We start from the raw sequence: 25,428 nt of genomic DNA, 5'->3' as shown, positions 1-25,428 counted from the left end.
CTAAAAGAAGGAACAATGCTACTCCTAAGAATAAAGGACAGGGGTTGAAGCCAGGATTCAAATAAGGAAGGAAAGGTAGATGCTTCAATAAAAAAGGAATGAGGAATGCTCTTGCTGCTTGAAATAGAGGTGTTCATCCTCCCAAGAAGTTGAGAAACTCTAGGTATGATGAAGTTAATATTTCAAAGAAAAAAGAATTTATTCTTATTTATACCATCCCCACCGACTCTCCTCCAAATACATTGGACCATTGGTTTATTCTTCCACAAGAATGATCCCTGATGACCTTGTCACACAGTAACATAGATACATAGATACATACATATATATAAACGTTAGCATAAACAATCATGATCCTCTTATACAATGATATACATACATAGATATGTACATATAAACAATAGCATAAAACAATCATGATCCATGATGACCCTGTTAGACATGACATACATATATACATAAATGTATACATATATAGACATCAACATAATCATGATCACAACATAATTACCAGATATCATAAGGTCAAGGTTAAGAGAAATCCCTTTATGCGTGCAACACATGCACAATATCAAGAGCAACATTTCCCAACATAGCTAGGGCATATGATGCCTCTAATCCATACACTTCACCTTTCCTGTTACCTTTCTCATGACTATATTGTCATTGTCCATTTACACCAATGGACCAAACCAATCCAACTGAATGTCATATTCTTACCTTTAGCTTCCCTTATACATGCACCAAGCTTCATCTCAGCCTTACATCACCTGTTGGATTTCATTCAGCTATCCCCGAGCTCTACTAACTTTCCTCTTTTCCCAGCCAATTCGCAAGAATATAAAAACATAAAAAGAAATACCAAGAAGCAAGCAAGAGAAACCAATAAAAATATGACACTACAACAAAGCGGTATGGCTATACACAAGACATAAACAAAGACACAATCAAGCACAAAAAATACTAAAAGACCAAAGGCACAAGACTAGAAACAAACACTGTGACTCAATCCCCATGGTTCCCAGTGCTTCCAAAGGAAATCTCAACCTAAGCCTTCTTCAGAATTTCATGGCAGTCTCTTTTTCCCTTCCCTGCACCATACTTCCCTAAACACATAACTATACACTAGTTATCTTATCTTGTTGTGCCAATCACGTTTCCTTATAACTCGATGCATCAATGCAATATCTTAAGGGACTCTGATTCCCTTGATGGTTTAGGATATAACTGGAAAATAACTAATGTACCTATCATATACATGTCCATGAATATGGCACATATCCACATAATTTCAAACAAATCAAGGTTAAGAATACTTCACGTATGAAAAGAACTCATTCATTTGGAATTATGGTTTTCAAACACAGCTAAAGGAATTCTTGCCCATTTCCTTTCTTTTACCTTTTTACCTTGTTGCAATCAAGACTTACCATGTACTGTCACATCACCCAATTGTTAGTTATATAGACACGTAAATTGTTATCTTCTCATGCTAATACCAAGCATGTGTCCTGCAATTGTTCACACATATCGATCACATGATCCAAAGATCAAGGCAACATATCTATTACTTGAAATCAACCTTCACCTAGTCTAACAACCATGTCATAATCAAAATCATCTCACATTCATCAGTCATAATACGCAATGTTACACTCAACTACATATCAACTATCTCAACACATATGTGTTAGTACAACCATCTTAAAACCTGATCATTTCTTTATGCAATTTTATAGACACGTACTCATATCACTCAAGTAATCAAACATTTAGACAAAAAATAGATGACATAATAGTCAAAAAACACTCCAACACCAAATAAATGACATATTCAAACATTCAAACACCAAATAGATTACATAAGGAAACCCATATCTTAATGTATATCAGGAGAGGTTATCTTGTATGCACAATCAATCTACATTAGCACAATATAACTTCACAACATATCAACTCAAACATAAATGAGGTTATGATATCCATAATAGTCACTAGCTAACATGTACACATCATAAAATCATAAACAGTTATCATTCATACATAACAATCACACCTGCACAGTCAGTTTAGATTAGTATGACATAATATCACATCATATTAACTCATACATGAATGTCACAACCCTAAGCATTTACATATACCAGTCCAACTTAATATGATACATATAACATCAAGATCTTAATCTAATAACCCTTATAATTAAGTTACTAGCATATAACAACAACAAGTTAAACTATAACATACTCATTAGCAAAATATAACATAATCATTTAGTTATCTAACATAAAACAACAATAGAAATGCATCACACTGCAAGTTACTATCATTCATGACTATCTAACACATGTTCATATGACTACACTAATCAACTAGAATCTATCATGTATGCAACCATAATAATAATATAATAATAAGAATATAATTAACCCTAATGCTTATAACAAACATTAACCAACATACCTGCATGCCCATTATACTAACATGTATGATGATCTGCTCTTACCTTGAAGTCCCTTGTTGAAACATCACTTTAATGATTTGCATCTCTTACTCTATCTCAGTCAACAAATTATAATCATAATATAACAACTAAATCATGATGAAATAACTACATACAATGACTTCACAATGCATTTTTGGCCTACCATACATGCATATCCATAGCCATGACAATACATTCATAACAACATATAGACACTACCATGAATAACAACATATAGACACTAGCACACATAACAAATGCATATACAAACATACACTCATGACAACACATTCCACAAGAACACCATCAATCTTCACATGGAAACATCACTACAACCATGATTAACAATGTGAAAATGCAATAAGCACATGGACTACAAGCATAAGGAACAAATATGAAATTGACATGATGCATGACCAACACACCACCCATCCAATTCGAGGGGTGAACCATGCTCTGACACCAATATGTGGTATCTAATATCACATAAGAAAATGGAAACCAGACACCACAGAAAGACAATGGAACCTACTCTGATACCACTCTGATACACCCTCCTCCCACATCTACCCATGTAACCAACCAAATAAGGTAAACATGTGACACGAAATTACTATGATATGATTTGAACTCCTAATTCACCTTAAAGAAGTCGAACCAATGGAAGCACACCATACACACCTTCCACATCAACAACAAGACTCATGAGAACCATCCCAACCTCTCAGGTAACTAGCCCCTGGGTCCCACTAAGTTTTTAGACCATTAGACTCCCGGCCGCTCCCTTGATATGTCATGCATGCATCCAAAAGGCTTTGAACACTCCCACATCATGTATGCCAACGTCGAGGGACTTTTCTGCCCAGTGTTATGTCTATATCCTCAAGAATTTAGCCACTTTTTTAGGCCTAGAACCCAGGTCACTGCCTAGAACTAAATTACATGTTTAGAATAGAAAGATAACAATGTAATGATGATAAAAATGCAATTACTTGAAGAAGCCTTTGACTGTATCCTTACTAGCCATGACAGCCATTTCGTAAAAATATCACAAATATGTAATCTATAGGTTTAAACAACATATCTGAGCATAGGGGTCTCCTACTTATCTGGGAATCTCTAAGAAGCATGGTTTCCTTATATCATTAGCTTCAATTTCATCCATTAGGCCATAGATACATTTTTCTTTCATTTACAAATCAAAACATGGGGAGAACCATAGATCATCATCATCATAATACATGCTTAAAAATACCATAATAGCAATAGAAATATCAAGGATACATTTGCTATAGAATCCACATATAAAACAATATAATACTCATGAAATAACAAGAAGGAATAACCTCATATTAATGATGAAAAATCCAACCCGGTATGGGACTACCATGTTCCACCTGACTGTAGATTGGGTGAGACAAATCTCTTTTCAGCGAATCGTCCCTGTGCCATTATCCAAGCATGAATCTGCAATCTCATAAAACACACCAATCGAAACCATGAAGGGATTCCATAGGCCAAGCCACCTCAACCCGTCAAATAATGATTCCACCACATGGTCCTACATCATAAAACCATCACGAGATTGGTCCTATAGATGCCTTCCAGGACTACAGGGTGTTTGTTCCAACCAAGGCTTCAAAGACTAGTAACTCAACCCACAATTGTCATCGGGCTTCTAAAGCATTTGTCCAGCCAAGGCTTCCAGGATTAGTAACTCAACCCACCAAGGGCTTCCAAAGCATTTTTGCAACCAAGGCTTTGAGGACTAGTAACTCAACCCAAGTTGTTACAGGGCTTCTAGAGTGTTTTTCCAGCTAGGGCTTCCAGGAACTAGTAACTCAACCGAAGCAAAAGGATACATGAGAACCAACTAGAAAAAAATAAAAATAAACCCACAACACCATGGCTAACCAGGAAATAGAAAGGCTAGGTAAATCTGCTATCCATCCTTGCAATCCTCCATGCCAGTGACAGATCATGACAAAGAAACCACATGTTTGTGCCATGCATGTCAAAACTAGTGACAAAAACATACATGCAGCTCGATACCTATAAGAAAAAACATACTTTAACTATTGATCCCGATGTCCTCTTGTGCTTTCCTTCTATTCCTTGATTGATATTTGCTTCCCTTTGCCTTCTTGCTCCAAATCCCAAGTATGGCACACTCCTCCAACAGTGCTCCAAGAAACTCTAAATATCCAAGAGTATGAGAGAGAGCTCCACCAAAAACTTTCAAGAAAAACTTGCCATTTGATCCTCAAAATCCTTTTTATCATTGAGGCCTCTATTTTCTTCATTTTTCATTATTTTCCTTCAATTTCATCCTCACATGCTACATGTGAGATTTCACCTTCCTTTTCTCCTAATTTCCATTATTTTCATAAATAAATGTGATAAAAATTCCACTTTTCCTTTCCAAAACCTTTTCCATTCCCTTTGCTAATTTCCTTAGCCATAATTAATAGAAGTGACACCCCACTAGGATTTTTTTCCCACCATTCAATTTGGAAAATGTGTCCCATGACCATGGTCTCTCTCTCTCTCTCTCTCTCTCTCTCTCGCTATCTATCTATCTATCTATCTATATATATATATATATATATATATATATATATATATATATATATATCTATATATATCTATATATATATATATATATATATATATATATATATATATATATATATCTATGACTTTTTAACAACGGTTGTTACAAAAAGTCACCCTATGAACTTCAATACCAAAGTTCTAAAGAAATCCAAAGAAATAGGTAGTTCTATAGTTCAACAAAATATGGCACTGGAATCCTTACTTTGATGGGCCAATACCTCTAGAATCAAGAACCAAAGTAGTTTCAAATGTCATTTGAAGTAGTCTGTTCTATGATTAGTGAAGGTTGAAATTGTTATAACACAAATAAAAAGACTGAACTCTTATAATGACTGTTGTAAAGGGCCCATAGGCCTAATCAAAGTAATAAAAGTGTCTTGAAAGAAGGTGAGTTGCATCAACTTCAGGTTAGCAGAAGAAAGAAATGATAGTTGGTAACGGAAAGTTATTTCAAAGATCCATAGAAGCATATTTGGAGGCCCCATTTGAAATAAGCCTTTGAAGAATCTTATTATTGGAAATATTCTTGGTGAAAGAAAGGATAAGGTACATAAAAAAATAAGGATGTTGATACTTCATGGTGAGAGGGAGCCATTTGAAAAGGAGCCTCCACCTTCTCACAAAAGATAAGTATTATTTTTGACTTTATATATATATATAGCTTTATCCTTGTTCCTTTATTATTATCCTTTCTCTTGTATTTTCCTTCGAAGGACTAATCTTACAAGTATATAATAAATAATAGGGATTGTGACTAGATTCAGAGGGAGTATTAAAAGGGAGACTTGTAAGAATCTTTGTTGAAGAGGGAGTCCTTCAATAGAAAACCTTACAAGTCTTTCCAAAGAAGCAACTCAAAGTATGTATAAAGAATTTTAGTAGGTATTCTTCATATAAAAATGTATGATCATTTTTTCTTTAAATGTTTTTCTATAAAATCATAATCATTCTTATTTTCTTGAGGAGATTGATCTCTATATTAAATCAATCATCGTCACTTTGGTAAAACCCTAACCTTTAGGAGCTCTAGCCTTATGATATTTTATATTTTTTAATGTAACTCTTTTTAGGGTTCGATAAAACAAGATTAATGATAAAACCATTGTAATAAGATCCTAGGAATGAAACCCTAGGTGTATGGGTTTCTATATAATTGAAACCCTAACTTAGTCTAGTTGTTGAAGTTTTTATTTTTGTATCTAAGGTTTATGATTAAACCCTAGTAGAGATTGATATAAGATTCTAGAAACCATAGTTTTAAGATGTTTTTGCTATGATTGAAATCCTATCTTCATCTAAGTTGATATCTAAGGATTAGTTTTGATGATAGAATCTAAGGTTTGTGACAAAACCCTAACAGAATTTGTTTTTAGTGTTTAGGGTATGAAAGGTGTAACCCTTGTTCATTATAAACCTAAATTCTTTTAGGTTTTGGATATCTAAAAGTTTTACTTCTTATTTAAAATTTTTATAACCCTATATTCTCCCATTGCGATGACATATATTGATAAAGTTAACCTCATGTTATCATATATTTGTGCTTGGTTGTACTTTTTTCTTCTTTTTTTCCCAAGGAAAATCGTAACTTTCTATTAATATAAATAAAAAGTTACATAAATGGATGCACAAGTGAATTCAAGTACTATCCTTCCATACTATTTGAATATGTTAGAATCACTCATGGTAGTCAGACTACCAAGAAACCAAAAAAATAGTTACCTAGATAAACTGGTTCTTTTCTTTTTTACCTTTTTTCTTTTGAACATTTTGCAATACCCCATAAGATGGAGTAGCCTTTAGAATTTCCAACTCTTCTCCTTCTCTAATTGTTGGCACTTCCTTATTGAAGTCCAAACTATTAGAGACATGTGTTCTCTTTAATCCACCTGAAAATTAGCCAAGGCTCTTTCCCTCATGCTAAGTTCCAAGAGATTAGACAATAGCTAAATCATTTGGTAACTTTGTATATGTGATTGAGTCCTTTTGTTTCTCTTCTCCCTCCTTCATTTGGGGACCTTGTTGATACGATACCTCTGGTTGTTGGTTTCTCTCATCCATTTCTTTATCTTCATCATCATAAGGGGGTGGTTTAGGAAATTGCCATCATTTTGGCTTTTGTTGTCTTTTTTTGTTTATTTCTTTAATTGTGGACATGTAATCTAAAAATTCTATGTGTGATGGCATATCCAACACCTGAAGGTTGTATTTTCTAATCTAACCACTGGGTCCACTTAAAATCTTGGTGAGTAAGATGGACATGAAGGCCTTTACTTAATTATATCTCCACACATATGCGAGAAAAAGCAAAAATCTCTTGCATCATTCTTTCTCTATCCATCCTTACGAATCTTCCTAGTCAATTTCCAATGTCTTCTAAGACTTGGTGATGCTAGGAAGGGAGAGGGGGATTATGTAACCTTACCCATATTAGTATTTTGAAACCACCATTATATTGAAATTGAAACTAAGGAACCATGGAGTTACATAAATTTCTACCCTTCCCAAAAACCATGGGCCATTGTTAATGACATAATCCAAATCTGTGGAATTGTCAAACTGCACCACAAAATATCCCTTCACACATAGATAAATGTCACATGTTTTTGTCCATTTGAGGAAGATCTTCATATTTGGGTCAGAAATGATTAAATCAAAATATAATAGCTTGTTCCTATAACACGAAGAAGAGGCCACTTACTTCCGACAATTTTATGGTCAGATCTAGAGATTTCTCCATCTTCTAGACAAGATAAGGACCTGAAATTATTAGATTTGGGGGTGTTTTCTCATGTAGTTTCTTTCCCTCTCAATGCATATTTAAACCAATTTGGGCCCTTGTTAATAGAAGAAGATCCATTTGGGATGTTCGCTCCTAGGTTTCTACCTTGCAATATTAAATTTAGGATAATAATTGAATTCGTGTGAATGCCATAACCTTCTAGCTACGTGTCATCCTGCAACATTTTTTCTTCAAAAAGCAGGCTTTGTAAGGATGTTGGAATACATGACGTCTTTTTCATACACTGCTTCAGATATTGCATTAGATTCATTCCCGTGACACCTAAGAGGATCAATTTCCCACTAACAGTCTTGATGAAGACTTGGAAAAAATCCTTGGGCTCTGGATTTGGGGATTGAAAGCTCCCCTGTACCTATCTCTTATCAAAATATGATTCAGATGAATAGATTTGATAGATGATGAAGAGGAGTAATCTTAGATCATAAAACATATCACCAATATCACCCCTGCGATTTTGATGCAACAAGATCTCTCATTCAATCAGGCCAAAAAGGTGTTGATCTACATGTAAAATACCTTGACGACATGGCTCTACCTACAGAAAGAGAGACCGGAACAACACCTCACTTAATGAATGTATAATCTCCATATTTGGCTTGATAGGAGGCAGATCTACAATTTGAAGAGTCTGATTTGGAGAAAGATAATTCAAATCTATTGCTGAGGTGGGAGAGAAAAAAGGTAGATCTAGAGAAAATCGCCGAAATCCCATTGCATAATCTAGTCCTTTCAGTAAAAAATTGGTTGATTTCGAAGGCCTTATGGATAGTCTTTCACAATCATTCCTGCTGCAATAGATAACCCTAGTTGCAGATAGAAATTCCCTCCTAGCTTGATGTATTTATATAGATAGCCAGCAAATTAGTGGAGTTCTATGTTGAATCTCTTATAGGACAAACAAATCTGCAACATTTTCTGCAGTAGCTTGTCCAGATGGACCTCTGGTGCTCACCGCCATCGCTAAAGCCATGAGATCAGATCATAGTTTTAGTTCTTATTATTATTATTATTATTATCTGCTTGGTTGTACTTGTTATAAAAAATTTGCAGGTGCATAGTCTTAAAGTTGTTGAATATGCTTACATACCTCATACTTGATGATGACTTGATGATAATGTTGAGCATGATGGAAAGAGGGAGTTGTACGAATATTGATGGAAGTGAATTATACATTAGTGATTAATATATGATCTTATTTCCATGTAAAGAAAGAAGGAATAGTGTTCTAGAAGGTTTAAGTTATCCGATGATATGATGATATAATAGAAAGAGCTAGTTTGGTTGAGTTATTGATGGATTTGTCCCCTAGTAGAGAACAATATTGAATAAAGAAAATGTATTTCTCCCCAATTGGGAGGGAGGGAATATTGTGATAGCTATAATGAAGCCCTTGAAGAATGAATGAGATCATGGAATGGCTAAAGCACTCCATATGGTTATTCGTGTTTAATGAAGTTGTGAACAAGACTCGGATGTGTTGAGAAGTGTTGAGGCTAAGTTTGGTGCTGCTAAATAAATTAAAGAAGGAATCTTCCATCAAGGTGTGTTTGGATATTGTGATGACTTAAGTAGCGTCAGAATCGTTGAAGACCCCAAAGTTTGGTGCTAGCATACAAGAACATATACTTTGGAAGTTTGAATACTGTTTGGGGTTTTAAAGCTACTAGATGTTCTAACGGTTAAAAAGGTAGTTTCTGTGTGGATCTTGGCCAGGTGTTGATGATGTATGGGTCCTGGTAAGGGAGGGTATCATTGGGCTTAAGGAGCTTTGACCTTGGAGATGATACTTATATCCATGAGGGTTGTTTTTAGGGTTGAATCCTCATGGTACCCATAGTTGCAGATGCATGCATAACACCTTAGACCCTTAGATCCTTGCAAGAGTGTATGAAACTAGTTGCATGACACTTGGATCTTTGATGTGTTGGATACCTTGGTAGTTAGGGTATCTCTAGCATTGTGTATGTTGATACTCTTCTTATCAGAAATTTTCAAAGAAATTATTGTCCATGTATAAGTTGGTAAATCATGATTACCTCCCTAGTTAAGAGGGAGTGTTGAAATTTGTACCTAGTGTCGGTCTCCATAATTGTATTTGGCTCATGACTTGATGTAATCATTATTGTAATTTTCAATAGAAAGAATATATATATATATATATATATATATAGGTATATTTGCAAATATATATAAATAAGAATGGCCTTCTTGACCATGGCCATTGGTCTTAGGTCCAAGCACCCATTGAGTGCTCTGAGGTATTAGTCTGGAGTCAAAATCAAAGTCATGATGTAAAACACTCATTGGGGCACATGTAATAAAAGAAGGAAATATTATTTTGTTGTAAAGAAAAATCTAGAGTCCACCAAGGTCGGCGAACCCTTCATGTCAGCCTAGAAGAGGTCCTTACAACCCTTGAGAAGCATATATAAAGGGAGGAATTCCACCTCCATTGTACACACACTTGGCATACTTTGATCTAAGTCAAGAAGGAAGTGTGAGGACCCTTAGAGGAAGAGCATAAGGTATTGAAGAACGTTTGAGTTTTGCAAAGACATTGGTTGATTTCATTTAAGGAGTAGATTTATTGTTGGGTAGTTGGCCTGGTGTTGGTGAGTTGGTCTTGTGTTTATGGTCTTGGAAGTATCCTTTGAATTGATTTTATACAAAGGAGTTCTCTAGGTTTTCCCCTATTGAGGGGTTTTTCCCTTTCTTGGAGCCTATCTTTGGTGTTTTATTATTTCATTTGTGCTATTCTTGTTTTGAAATTTGTTTTTATGATGAAAGAAGATAATAACTACTAAAAGAACCATAATATATCACAAGAAATTGTCAAAGTATAATATAAATAAGTCAAAAAACCTAAATCATGTGTTTCCCTAAAATTCTCAACATGGTATCAAAGCTAAGGATAGTAACTTGAGGCAGCTAGAGGATCATTTTTGAAAAATAAATAAGGCTCCAAGACTAGCCCTTAAGGATCGAGCTTTTAGAATAAAGAGGGATGAAGTATAAAAGATAACTTTTGGGTGTGTTTTTAGGTCATAGGCCTAAGCTAGAGGAATGAGGCATATATAAGATCCAACAGGAATTTTTTTTAGGACTAAAACACTAGGCATATATCTTGCACAAAACTGAACCCTTTCGAAGATAGATTGAAGTTCTATGTACAATTATCAAGGTCTCAAATCATCATAAGTAGTCTAAATTTTGGTATCATATCTAAAGGTCTGAAATTCAAGTTATGAGCATAACGATAAGGTATTTGAATTAAGTTTGAGAAACCAATTTTATAATACCAAGACTGTGAATGTGTAATAGCATTGAAGTTCTATTAAAATATCTACTATGTAGACTACAATCACAATAATAATAATAATAATAATAATAATAATAATAATAATAATAATAATAAATAAATAAATAAATAACAAATATTCCTTTAAAATAGGATGAAATCCTATGCATAAGATTGAAAATTGTTGAAAACAATTCAAGGTCCTATGTATAAGTTCAAGGCTTTTAAAAGGATCTATTGGAGGCACCTATTAAGTCTTTGAAAAGGCATCCACATTAACTTAGAGATCAAAAAACTATAAGGAGTACTATGTGTAAGACCACCAAGAATTAAAAAAAAAAAGAAGCTTCATACTTATGTGTAAAAATTACAATGGGATCAGGCCGCAAGTATTTTTTTTTAGATTCAAATCTTTGCAGTATCTAATCTAGCTCTCTACATGATATCCAAAATACACAACTAAGGTTTTTTATATATAATTAGATCTACAATGATAATATTATAAGGTTGACTTTGCGTTGGAATTGAGAACACAATTAATAAAAGCATTTTCAATAACTATAGTAAGCCCTAACGAGAGGGTCAAAATTCACCTTATGAACTTCAATACCAAAGTTCTAAAGCAATCCAAAGAACATAAGTAGTTTTATAGTTCAACAAAATATGACACCGAAATCCTTACTTTGATGGACTAATACCTCGAGAAAGAAGAACCAAAGAAGTTTCAAATATCCTTTGAAGTAGTCTTTTCTATGATTAATGAAGGCCGAAATTCTTATAGCACTAGTGAAAAGACTAAACTCTTATAATGACTGTTGGAAAGGGTTGATAAGCCTAATCAAAGTAATAAAAGTGTCTTTAAAGGAAGCGAGTTACATAAAATTCAGATTAGCAGAAGTAAAAAATGATAGTTGGTAATGAAAATCCATTTCAAAGATCTGTAAAAGAATGTTTGGAAGCCCCATTTGAAAGAAATATTTGAAAATTCTTATAATTGGAAACATTATTAGTGTAATAAAGTATAACATACATACATAAATAAGGATTTTGATACTTCATGTTGATAGGGAGTCATTCCAAAAGGAGCTTCCACCTTTTTTACAAAATATATATATCTTGCTTTATCCTTGTTTCTTGATTATTATCCTCTCTCTTGTATTTTTCTTGGAAGGAATAACCTTGTAGATATATACTAAAGAATAAGGATTGTGACTATATCTAGAGAGAGTCTTCAAAGGGAGACTTGTAAGAAGCTTTGTTGAAGAGGGATTCCTTCAATAGAAACCCCTACAAGGTTTTTGAAGAAGCAACTCAAAGTATGTATAAAGAGTTGTAGCAAGTCTTCTTCATATAAAAAGGTATAATAATTTGTATTTAAAGGTTTTTCTATAGAATCACAAATATTCTTATTTTTTTAAGGAGATTATTATCGAGAATAAATCAATCATTGTCACCCCCAGCTAATTGAAAATTGAATACACGTCCAAAAATGTTCAGCATGGTGAAAGAGAGTACCCAAAGGGTTATCTCAATCTGTTGAACCATTTTCCTAAGTTATATTGCTGACAGGGAAGCCATAGGTCACATAATCCTTTAGGGTTGCCAACCATTATTGAACCTGGTAGTTAAGCTTCCCTTCTTCTAGATATGTCATAGCAGAGACAAAATCCAGCCAGGACTTCCATGGAAATACACATGATAAAGAGAAAAAACACCATAAATGTAATAGAAATCTCCACCAACTTGTATTGCAAATAAGTAAAATATTGTACCTTGTTAGAGTCGGTATTTTCATCCCTCCGTCAAAGATCAAATCTTGTTATTGCATTTCATATTAGGTGTCCCGCCCAGTCATCTACATTCCATTAGGCACATAGATCATCAAACGGTGGTGGCATTCCTCTAGTTTCCCTCATGTTATCTACCTGCTGTCTCATGTTTTTTCATTAAAAAAAAACATATACAGTGTTCTTAAAATTGCAAAGGTTGTCTTTAGGGTTTCATTGTCAATTAGGTCTAGGGTTTCGTTAGGGTTTCATAAAAAAATGTTTCAAAGTGTCCAATAATTACCAGCAGGCCATGAGGAGGTTTCAATATCAATAAATTTCATCGCCAAGTGTTCGAAAATGTGTTTTCCCTCAAAACTCTATTTTGAGGAAAAAACAGAGTATTTAGCTTTTATTGTACAAAAATCATGAAAAATTTGTTTTCCTCATTGTAAATTCCTTCATCCATAATCATGGTTTCCTTCCTTAGCTCCAGAATCTCCATAACCTACAAAACAAGCAAAGCTCAGGTCATTTAGTTCATCACAAAACCCAAAAAGAAGTGAAAAAGTCCAAAAACAGAGTTTGAAATAAAATCATTTGCAAAACATTATGAAAGTGGGTATGGAAAAAATAAAAATTAAAAGCTCCATGTATAAATCATTTCTCCAAATAATTGAAGTTCATTTGTACTCCAAGAGCAAAGAGAAGCAAGTCAAAACGATTTTGGTGAGTGAGTGTGAAGTTTGAGTGAAAATCGCTGTAAGTTGTTGGTGCAGCGCATTGGGCAGGAGGCGTGGTGCACTCACCGGGCATGGCGCATTGGGCCGCATTTCGCAGTGTAAAACAACATGGGCGCGATGGATACGTGGGGCGTGATGCATTCGGCTAGATGCATGGCGCACACAGCCAGAGGGCCCGAAAATTTCCACAACATCCTCCAATCGCCAAAAACACACGAATTTCTCTTGTTCCAAAGGTCAAACACATCATCAAAGGCAGTTCAAGACAGTTTGACATATAAACACCTACTTTTCCAAGATATTTTATCTACCAGCAACCATGGCATCTGATCCTTCATATGATTATGAAGAGGAGACCCAAAGTGACTCACCCACAGAGGGACATGCACCCAGGAGGCCTCATAGAGGTGGCAAACATATCAGAGAAGAACCAACTACTCTTACTGAGTTACAGGCCTGCCCTCTTGCCATCTTTTGTTTCCAACATCAATCATGTTATGAATTTTGTGAGAAGGTTGCTACTATTCGGTTTCATCATGAGTTGGCGTGCTTATTTGTGTTGCATTTACATGGTGATCAAGCCACTCTTGCTGGTGTCACTTTCACATTAACACCAGAATACATTTCATTAGCAACTGGCATACCTAACATTGGAGAGCCAGGGAACAAGAGGTAGAAAATTGACTCGCAACATTATGAACCATACATCAAACCCTATTTTTTGAGACAACTCAAGAGAGTGTTTCCTTTTCAGTACCTCAAGGATGAATATGCTCCTTTAATGAAACTCATCATGAAGTATTTCAGCTGTGAGGGCTGGTTCTGCCGCTTGTATGCTTATCACATCAGGTTGCTGATGCATTTTACTCAGGTATGGATGATGAAGATTCCTTACTTCATATGTTGAAACGTAGATAAGATGACCACTCTTGTGCAGCACAAGACCGCTCAGCAGCAGTTCAACAGTATTTATCATTTTTCTCTCATTAAAATTGTGGTCGTTCATCAGCTTCGTTTACAAGGCATCACTTGGGATGACTTCATCTCCCATGAGTTTTTTAGAGCTTCACAGGGACCTTCAGAGGCCAGGCATGAGATAGGTGGACCTTCCTATCAGCATGAGGGCCATGAGACTGCTAGTGTGCCGGGGTTCATCACCTATCAGAAAGGCGCTAGACAGTTGTTTGCAGCAGCAAAGTGAGTGTTATCTCCACCCGGGGTGGAAGGGGCCTCGCTTCCATCGTCAGCACAACAGGTTCAGGACCGAGGCAAGAGGCCACTATAGGACGAGGGACCATCAGGTGTGTGGGAGATTGATTTCATCCTCATTGAGGGTGATGATATTGATATGGGCACAAATCTTAGAGAAATCGTTAAGGAGTAGCAGGCGGACATTGATGACTTATCAACCAACTTGGATCGAGCCCAATGGACTATAAAATACTTGGAGCAGAGGAACAAGCAGCTTGAGGACTAGCATGTGATTATGGAGTTGCAAAACATTCAGGAGAATCACCAAGCTGCCCAAAGGAGGAGGGTGGAATTCACTTCATTGGAGCAAGAGATCAATGTTGATAGGGAGTCATGGATTGAAAGAGTCAATGTCCACTTGGAGAGGAAGCTGGAGAAGGCCATCAATGAAAAGAATATCCTTAGAAACCTGTCCTATCATTATTTGTCCCAGAACTTGGTGTGCGAAGCAAGAATCAGGAGTTTGAAAGCAAAATTGAAGAGAGCATCAAGGAGGCAAAAAGAGGATGAAGGAATTTAGATATTGGCTAAGGCTTCCTTGGCCCAAAATCATGCTTGATAGAGAAGACTCAGCCCAAATTTCAAGAAATTTGGAGCAATTTTTGCATTTTGCAAATTTTTGGCACAAAAAACAGGTTTTTCTGCCCTATGCACCGCGCCACGTGGCGCTCGCTTTTGCTAGGGGCCTCCAAATCACAAAAACTCAGCATTTTTGGATTTTTCATGCAAAATTACACTTTCCTACCTATGGCCAAGAAATTTGGGCAGGTTTTGAGCCCTCTGAAAGGTCAAAAACACTCAAAAAATGACCTCACTACCCCTATTTTTACACACGGGAAGCAGTGTTGGGAGAACTGAGTTTTGGAGGGGAAAATGGAGGCCAAATTGAAAAATTTCACTTGGGTTGGAAAGTAGATAGCTAGACCTTTCCAAAAAGTACACTTGGAGATCATTTGGACACCAGGAAGGCCTCCAAAAGGGGGTCCAAACAGGCGCGACGCATAGAGAATCAGGCGCAACACATAGAGGAAAAATTGCTAGTTTGACCAAGTTTTGCTCTGTTTTTCGCCCAGCTTTGTCTAGTTTGACTTTTTCACTATCCTAATGGAAAATTTGTGATGTAATTTGATGAAACTTTATGGATCATGATGTAAATATGTTAAATTTTCACTTGTAGAGGTAGATTCATCAGTTTAAAGGTTGTTTGAAACTGAATGAATCAGTTCCGTTGTTTCTAGAGGCATGTTGTTATGTTGCCTAGTTTCTAGTTCTTAGTTTAGAATTAGTTGGATCAGCTCCTAAACATGTGTGCTCGACCCCTAGAGGCAAGGATGAGCTATGTTTGTCTATATTATGTTGTTTTTCAGTCATTAGCATGGTTGGACTTTTGAGAAAGCCTTGAGCTTCATTGTACACTCATAACAACATTTTGGCTAAGGAATTGAGACTAGGATTTGCATCACTCTTTCGGATCCATGTGGAAATTTGTCTTGGTACAGTCTTTTCCTTTTTAATGGTGTATTTATTTATGTGATTGTATGCCATTATCTCTCTTCTTTCTTCTCAGCTAAATCAAACGAGAGTGTAAGTAAAATCCATTGAAATTGCAGTGCTCTACTTGAGGTTTTCTTTAGTCTTTGATGTCTTCAGCTATTTGGAGAGGATACATGGTTTCTCTTGCCCTCTTCAACTCCTCACCTATCTAATCCCTCCATCTCATTCAATTTTAAGTGCCAAAACGATTGCCTACCTTGCCCCATTGAGATCTCTGCAGGACTGAGCCTCAATCCCCGCACCCAAAATCTATCTTTCCATTTGAGCCAACAAAACTCCATTTTATCAAATCAAACTCTCTTGCACATATACCTAGCTTAATATCAGAAGATATTTAAGTCATCTCAAGCCCTAATCGATCTTAAGTTGATGAGATTGACTCGGAGGGAGCCCTCTCCTGACCTAGTAGGGCTAGCTACCAGGCTGAGCGTGGTTTAATGTTGGCCCTGGATCCTACCTTTTCAGCCTAAAGTAAATCTAGGCACTAACATACCTAAAACTAGAAAAATATGATTATGCAACAAGAAAAATTAGCTCGCATTCCTTAAATCATGTCAGCATATGCAACTTTGGACTAAATTATTTTGCTTTTGTAGACCCTTACCATCAATTTGTGAACTAAAGTAGCTCTAACATTAAATGAAATGTGTAAATGTAGGTCCATGGAATTATGAAATGTGGTAGCTGGCAAAACCAACCCTTCCTAAGAGCTATTTGGCCAAATTCACAATGCTCTACCCCCTTTTGGTACAATTCAGCTAGTAATCCTTACCCTTCACTTTGCACTGCTTCCACTTCACAAAACCCAAATTGGCCTCAAAATTGGCAGGGCCCTATCCAGATGAAAAATTTACCTATGGGAATGGGTTCTCAACCTAAGCCCACATTTCTAGGTGTTGGCATTATGATTCAAGTGTTGTCCTTGATGGCAACTCACTCAGAGGATGGTACAGGTGCTCAGAGGTTGGTACAGGTGATGGCAACTTAATCAGAAGACAGATCTCAGTACAGCATACCAAGGAAGCTCATACACGCCGTTTCGTTAAGCCCAAGTCGCGTGTACACGCAAGTTCGATTCATAAAAAGCGCGTGTATGTGGAAAGGTTCCTTTGGTCCATGGTGGTTAGTCCTTGGAAGTTGTGCCTATGATTTCGGACCATTGTGTCTCGACGGGCGTGTCGATCCCTAGTTTTGAAGTTGATGGTATTGTGTTACTATGGTTTTGGCTCTTGGTATTGAGTTAGGCCTAAGACTATATAAGGAGAAGAAGATCATTAGGCAAGATCATCTTTCGACAAGGCTTGAATATCTAAGAGAGAAAGAGATCTGATATGCAGGTTCTGGGTTGCTTGATCTAAGCCAAGGAGAGATCACATCGGTTGATGGAAGACTAGATCTAAGGATAGATCGGGATCTAATGGTTTGAAATGCACTATCATGATATGGTTGATTATGCGTATTTCTAGATCTGCATATTGTCGCAATGTTACGTTTTGGATCTAACTAATGTCTGGTACAGCTGCAAATTGAGAAAGTTTATTTTTAGATCTGTACGCAGGTTGGCTTCGGTAAAAGAGCGTGTATACGCGGGTTTTGCTCATTGAAGTAGCGTATATCTTTTGAAGCTTGATTTTGGGTTTACAGTGGGGTCTGACTGTTATTTCAGAGTTCTGTAGTCTGCTCTGTGTTCTGGTAACTGGTGATTGACAGGGTTCAGTGGTTCAGTGATTCAAAGTTTGGTTGTTTTATGCTTCAATGATCTGTTGTGGAAATTGAATGATTTGTGGTCTTCAGATTGTAATGTTGTGCTTCAGGAATATCCAAGTCTGAAAATGTATGAAAAGTGATATCTGAAAGAAGGAAGATTGTAGGTCAGCACCTACGTACTAGTATCTTGGCTAGTACAAGAGCAAAGGGGGTTGGAGCTCCCTTCCAAGGAAGTTTGGAGAACGAGAGAAGGTTGAAGCCTTCTGCAGGTTGTAGCCTGCGTACTGGTATAAGGCTGCACCAGTACAAAAGATTGTAAACTGAAGTTTCATATTAAAGAAAGATAGAGACAACTTGCAGCAGGTGGTTTTCACCCACATTGGGTTTCCACCTTATATCTTGGTGTTCATGTGTGTGGCTTTTTATCTGTTCTGTTTTACTGCACATGCTTACTGTTAATGTGATGAATAATGTCCTGATGCACTTAATTGAAGAAAAAGCTAACTAAATTGTGAGTTTTCTTCTATACGCTGTTTTACTTCGTCACAGTAGCGTGTACACGCTGGTTCACTTAACTGAAGTAGCGTATATGTTTCTGAGCATTTAAAAAGTTTGATTAATCAGATAATACTGATTCACCCCCCTCTCAGTATTATTTCCAACAATTGGTATCAGAGCAGGTCCTTCAGAGAAGCTTGATCGCTTGAAGGAAGATCATTCATCATGAGCAACTACGAGAAAGAAGCATCAATCAGGCCACCGGTTTTTTATGGAACAAATTTCAATTATTGGAAGGTAAGAGTTACTGCATATCTTCAATCTCTTGGTACAGAAGTTTGGGACATTGTAGAAACAGGCTATGCTTTTCCTTCAGCTACTCCTACAGATCCAGCTGAGAAAAAGGCATATGAAACAAATGCAAAAGCAGTCAGTACTCTATTAGGAAGTATATCTCAAACAGAATTCATGAAGGTCATGCACTTCAAATCAGCAAAAGAGATATGGGACAAAATGATCACTAGCTATGAAGGAGATGAACAGGTAAAGCAAGCTAAACTTCAAACTCTCAGGATTCAATATGAGACCCTCAAGATGTATAATGATGAAAGTGTGGCTAATTATTTTCTTCGGGTAGATGAGATTGTTAATTGTATGAAAAATCTGGGTGAAGAAATAAAAGAGACTATAGTAGTTCAAAAGATTCTAAGATCATTATCCCCAAGTTTGAATCTAAAGTATCTGCAATAGAAGAAAAGGAAAATCTCAAAGTTCTCACTATGTCTCAGCTACATGGAATTCTAACTGCTTATGAAATGAGAAAGGGAGGTCCATCAGACAGAAGGGAAGCTGCTTTTAAGGCATCAAGAAAAGAAGATTACTATGAAGCAGGCCATGTTCCAGAAGAAGAGGAAGAAGAATCAAACTTTGTCAGAAATCTTCAAAGGGGTGCTGGAAGGTTCAGAGGTAAGCTACCTTTCAAATGCTTTGCTTGTGGAAGAGTAGGTCATTATGCTGCAAAATGTCCTAATAAGGATAAAGGAAAAGAACCTGCTAGATGGAATAAGAAACAAAGTGCAAATAAGAAAAGCTACTACACCCATGAAGATAGTGATGGCTTATCAAACAGTGATGAAGATGAACAAGGTAATAAATATAAGCTATTAATGGCATTTGAAGATGATGATTATGAGGATGCTGTAGATGTGGATAATCTCTATAATGAAATTACTAGACTCAAGAGATGCATAGAAGAAAAGAGTGTGATCATTGATACTTTGCAATTTCAAATTGATGAAAAGGAAAAACATCTTGAAAAACTAGAAGGTGAAATTGTTGGTCTCAGAAAAGAAATTGAGAAAACAAAAACTATTAATCTTAAGTTTGTCAAAGGATCTGAAACTTTGGATGAGATTATCAATGTGCAGCGGTCTCCTCTAAACAAACAGGTTTGGGCTATAATGGAGAAACCTCTCAAGCATCCACCTCAAAAAGTTATCTTGATGCAGCAAGAAGAAATGAGCAGAAGAACAATGAAGATAATCAGGTAAAGCAGGGACGAATTACAAACAGAAACTATCAGGGACAATCCTTCTTAAGGGTGAACAAAAGCTACAACCAACCACAGGTAAAATCTTCTCAGTTTGGCACAAGAATAGATGAAAATAGAAATTACAATCAGTTGGCTGGTAGATTCAATAACCGCAGAAGCTTCTTCAATGGACAATGCTTTTCTTGCCATAACTTTGGTCACAAAGCAGCTCAATGTGTTGCATATAAAACAATCATGACTAGGGAAGCTCAAAAACAAAGAAGTATGACAGGGATTACAAAGAGGACCTATAACAACTTTTCAGTTCTTGAAAATGAAGTTGAATGTTCTATTTGCAATAATTTTGGTCATAAAGAGTCTGAATGCAGGAGCAGGTTTCAGGAGAAAAAGGAACAAGCCACGAGCACCAAAAAATGGAGAATAAAAGAACCTCAGACAGAAAGATGTGGGATAGCGTTTTATGCAGAAGGACAGGAAAATCTATGGTACATTGACAGTGGATGTTCGAAACATATGACAGGTGATAAAGAAAAACTCGAATCTTATTCTACTTTAGAAAAGGGAAAGAAAGTTTCTTTTGGAAATGATACTCCTGCAACTATAAAAGGAAAAGGTATTGCTCCTTTGAAAGAAAAGGTTAAGGCTGGAAATGTTTTGTATGTTGATGGATTGAAGCATAATCTTCTAAGTGTCAGCCAAATGTGTGATCAAAAAACCGAGGTTATTTTCAGATCGAATGGATGTCTTGTTCGTGATCTTGATACAGGTAAAACAATTCTCAAAGGCAAAAGAACTCCAAATAATCTGTACATATTTGAAGAAGGACAACAACAATGCTATCTTAGCAAGGATGAAGAGCACTGGTTATGGCATCGAAGGTTGGGACATCTAAGCTTCTCACAAATAAGGAAAGCATGCAAATATCAGGCAGTTCGCAATCTTCCAGATATCAAAATTCCAGACAACACCATATGCAAATCTTGTCAGTTTGGAAAGCAAACCAGAACTAACTTTCCAGAGAAGGAAGGATCAGCTAGCTTGCCTCTTGAGCTAGTCCATACAGATGTATGTGGTCCATTTAGGAAAAGGACACCTCGAGGAGAAGAATATCTGATATTATTCATTGATGATTTCTCAAGGTTTGTTTGGTTAGGGCTTATGAAGCACAAAGATGAAGCATTCGAAAAATTCAAATCCTTCAAAGCATTGGCTGAAAATGAATCAGGACACAAAATTAAGTGCCTCAGATCTGACAGAGGTGGGGAGTTCACATCAAATGAATTTTTCGATTTCTGCGATGAACATGGGATAAGAAGAGAATTCTCTACAGCTAGAACTCCTCAGCAAAATGGGGTTGTGGAAAGAATGAACAGAACTACCAACAAATGGCTCGTGCTATGCTCGATGAATCAGGTACTCCTGCAACCTTCTGGGGTGAAGCTGCACATGCTGCTGTTATCATTCTTAACAAAACAAATGTCCGAGTAAACAGCACTCAAACACCTCATGAGCTTTGGAGTGGTAAAACTCCTTCCGTGAAGCATTTCAAAATCTTTGGGAGCAAATGTTATATTAAGAACACTGATGAGCAACTTGGCAAACTTGAACCTAGAGCAGATGAGGGCATTCTTCTTGGTTATTCTCCACATAGCAAAGCATACAAGTGCTACAATAAAAGACTTGGCAGAATTGTTGACAGTATTGATATAGTGGTTGATGAGAAGGGATATATTCCTAGGCAAGTTCATCATGAAGACATTGAAGAAGATGAAGGTTACTCTCAAAGGAAAAATGATGAAGAAGAAGAACCTCAAGAAGAAGAAGAATCTCAAGAAGAACCAGTGGAGCAGACAAGAATAGAAGAGAAGACTCCATCCAGATATGTCCAAAAGAATCATCCAGAACTCAGATTGTGGGGCAGAAAGAAGCAGGAGTACAAACAAGAAGGACACTTGCAGAAGCTTCAAGCTACTTGGCTCTACTCTCCTCCATTGAACCACAAAATGTGAAAGAAGCATGCAAAGATGAATGTTGGGTCAAAGCAATGGATGAAGAACTTGAGCAAATCGAAAGGAACAACACTTGGGAATTAGTTCCTAGACCAAAAGATAAGAATGTAATAGGAACAAAATGGGTCTTCAAGAATAAGTTAAATGAAAATGGAGAAGTAATCAGAAACAAGGCCAGACTTGTTTGTAAAGGGTATGCACAGCAAGAAGGAATAGATTTTGAAGAGACCTTTGCTCCTGTGGCAAGACTAGAGGCCATCCGAATGTTCCTTGCTCTCTCAAGCTTTCAAAACTTCAAGGTATTTCAAATGGACGTGAAATCAGCCTTCCTGAACGGAGACTTAGAAGAAGAAGTATATATTGAGCAGCCAGATGGGTTCATTCTTGGAAATGATCCAAACCTTGTATGCAGATTGAAAAAGGCACTCTATGGGCTCAAACAAGCTCCAAGGGCTTGGTACTATCGGTTGGACAAATATCTTCACCAACAAGGCTTTTCAAAAGGATCAGCAGATAGCAATCTCTATATAAAAGTTGAAAATAACAAATTGCTAATTCTTGTTGTTTATGTAGATGATATTATTTTTGGCAGCAATGAAGAGACCATGAGTCAAAACTTTGCCTTGGTTATGCAGAAAGAATTCGAAATGTCACTTCTTGGAGAATTGACATATTTTCTTGGATTGCAAATCCAACAAAGTGAAGGAGGTATCTTCTTGTCTCAAACCAAATACCTCAAGCAGATCTTGAAGAAGTATGGCATGGAAGAGTCAAAGCCATTATGTACACCCATGGTTACAGGATGCAGCCTCAGTGCAAATGATGAATCAGCAGCAGTCCACCAACCCACTTATAGATCCATGATTGGGAGTTTGCTTTATTTGACAGGTACTCGACCAGATATTACACATGCAGTAGGAATGGTTGGAAGATTTCAAGCCAACCCAAAGGAAACTCATCTTCAGGCAGTCAAAAGAATCTTCAAATATCTTCAAGGGACCCAAAACTATGGCTTATGGTATCCTAGAAATACTGATCTCACTCTTCATGCTTACACAGATGCAGATTGGGCTGGAAGTGTGGATGATAGGAAAAGCACAAGTGGAGGTGCTTTCTTCATGGGTTCCAGATTAGTATCTTGGTTCAGCAAGAAACAAAGTTCGATTGCCTTATCTACAGCTGAAGCAGAATATGTGGCTGCAGCATCTTGTTGCACACAACTTCTTTGGATGATGCAGACCTTGCAGGACTTTCAAATCACTTGCACTCCACCTGTCTCTATCTTATGTGATAATACAAGTGCAATCAGCATTTCAAAGAATCCTGTCATGCACTCAAAGACCAAGCACATACCAATTAAGTACCATTTTCTTCGGGAACAAGTGCTTGAGCAGAAGGTCAAGTTGGAGTATGTTCCTTCTAAAGAGCAAGTTGCTGATATTCTCACAAAACCACTGCCCAGGGAAACTTTTGAATATCTCAGACAAAAGCTGGGAGTAGTTGATGCTTCATCCTGTTGTTGAAGTTTGTTTGTTCTACAGAAAAGTTGGTATACGCAGGTTACGGAAGGGATATGAGCGTATACACGCGGCTTCATGGTGGGTAAGTCGCGTGTATGCTGGACGCTTGTTGCAGAAAGAATATCCGCGTACATACGCTGTTTTGTACAGGATAAAACGCGTATATGAAGTTCTGAACAGCAAGGGAAAACTCTGAAGTTCTGAACAGCAATAGGAATGTCAGAATTCTTCAGGCACAGTTTCAGGGAGTGCAACAGGCACAGGTTCAGGGGGAGCAGCTCAAAAGTCTCATAAAGCATTGTTGGCATTCAGATGTTTTGGTTGTTGGTTTCAGGAGAAGGAGCTCAGAAAGAAATTCTGGTTGCTGATCTAACAAGATGTTTATCAGATGCTGCTGGTGTCTTTCCTAAGTCTTGGTCTAGATCTGTTGTCTCTATGTCATGTATCTCTCTTGTCATATCTCTTTTATGGTATCAAGGTCATGTAACGGCCTTTGTTGGTTTCCCCACTATGCCTGGGATGAATGCTGTAATATAATTGGTTGTTTCTGTTATGTCCCCTCTTGGTAGGGAGTATGGATGTATGTATTGAGTCTTTGGTGATAGGAAGGTCCCTTATGGTGTATAAGTCTTGGTTCTTGTTGAAGAACATCTTTTGCAGATCTGGCCTTCGGTCAGGGGGAGCACAAGTCAGCACAGCCAAACAGAGATATCAGCATGTCCTCAGGGGGAGCACAGCCCTTTGCCCTTGATGTCAAAGGGGGAGAGTGACTTGGTGTGATGGTTGCCATCAAGTCCAAAGGGGGAGATTGTTGGCATTATGATTCAAGTGTTGTCCTTGATGGCAACTCACTCAAAGGATGGTACAGGTGCTCAGAGGTTGGTACAGGTGATGGCAACTTAATCAGAAGACAGATCTCAGTACAGCATACCAAGGAAGCTCATACACGCCGTTTCGTTAAGCCCAAGTCGCGTGTACATGCAAGTTCGATTCATAAAAAGCGCGTGTATGTGGAAAGGTTCCTTTGGTCCATGGTGGTTAGTCCTTGGAAGTTGTGCCTATGATTTCGGACCATTGTGTCTCGACGGGCGTGTCGATCCCTAGTTTTGAAGTTGATGGTATTGTGTTACTATGGTTTTGGCTCTTGGTATTGAGTTAGGCCTAAGACTATATAAGGAGAAGAAGATCATTAGGCAAGATCATCTTTCGACAAGGCTTGAATATCTAAGAGAGAAAGAGATCTGATATGCAGGTTCTGGGTTGCTTGATCTAAGCCAAGGAGAGATCACATCGGTTGATGGAAGACTAGATCTAAGGATAGATCGGGATCTAATGGTTTGAAATGCACTATCATGATATGGTTGATTATGCGTATTTCTAGATCTGCATATTGTCGCAATGTTACGTTTTGGATCTAACTAATGTCTGGTACAGCTGCAAATTGAGAAAGTTTATTTTTAGATCTGTACGCAGGTTGGCTTCGGTAAAAGAGCGTGTATACGCGGGTTTTGCTCATTGAAGTAGCGTATATCTTTTGAAGCTTGATTTTGGGTTTACAGTGGGGTCTGACTGTTATTGCAGAGTTCTGTAGTCTGCTCTGTGTTCTGGTAACTGGTGATTGACAGGGTT

Source organism: Pinus tabuliformis, chromosome 5_2 (assembly GCF_031772625.1).
Source record: "Pinus tabuliformis cultivar Carrire ecotype Pingquan chromosome 5_2, CPIR1, whole genome shotgun sequence".
Taxonomy (NCBI): domain Eukaryota; kingdom Viridiplantae; phylum Streptophyta; class Pinopsida; order Pinales; family Pinaceae; genus Pinus; species Pinus tabuliformis.
The sequence above is the reverse complement of the archived record's forward strand: the minus strand, read 5'-3'. Positions refer to the sequence as shown.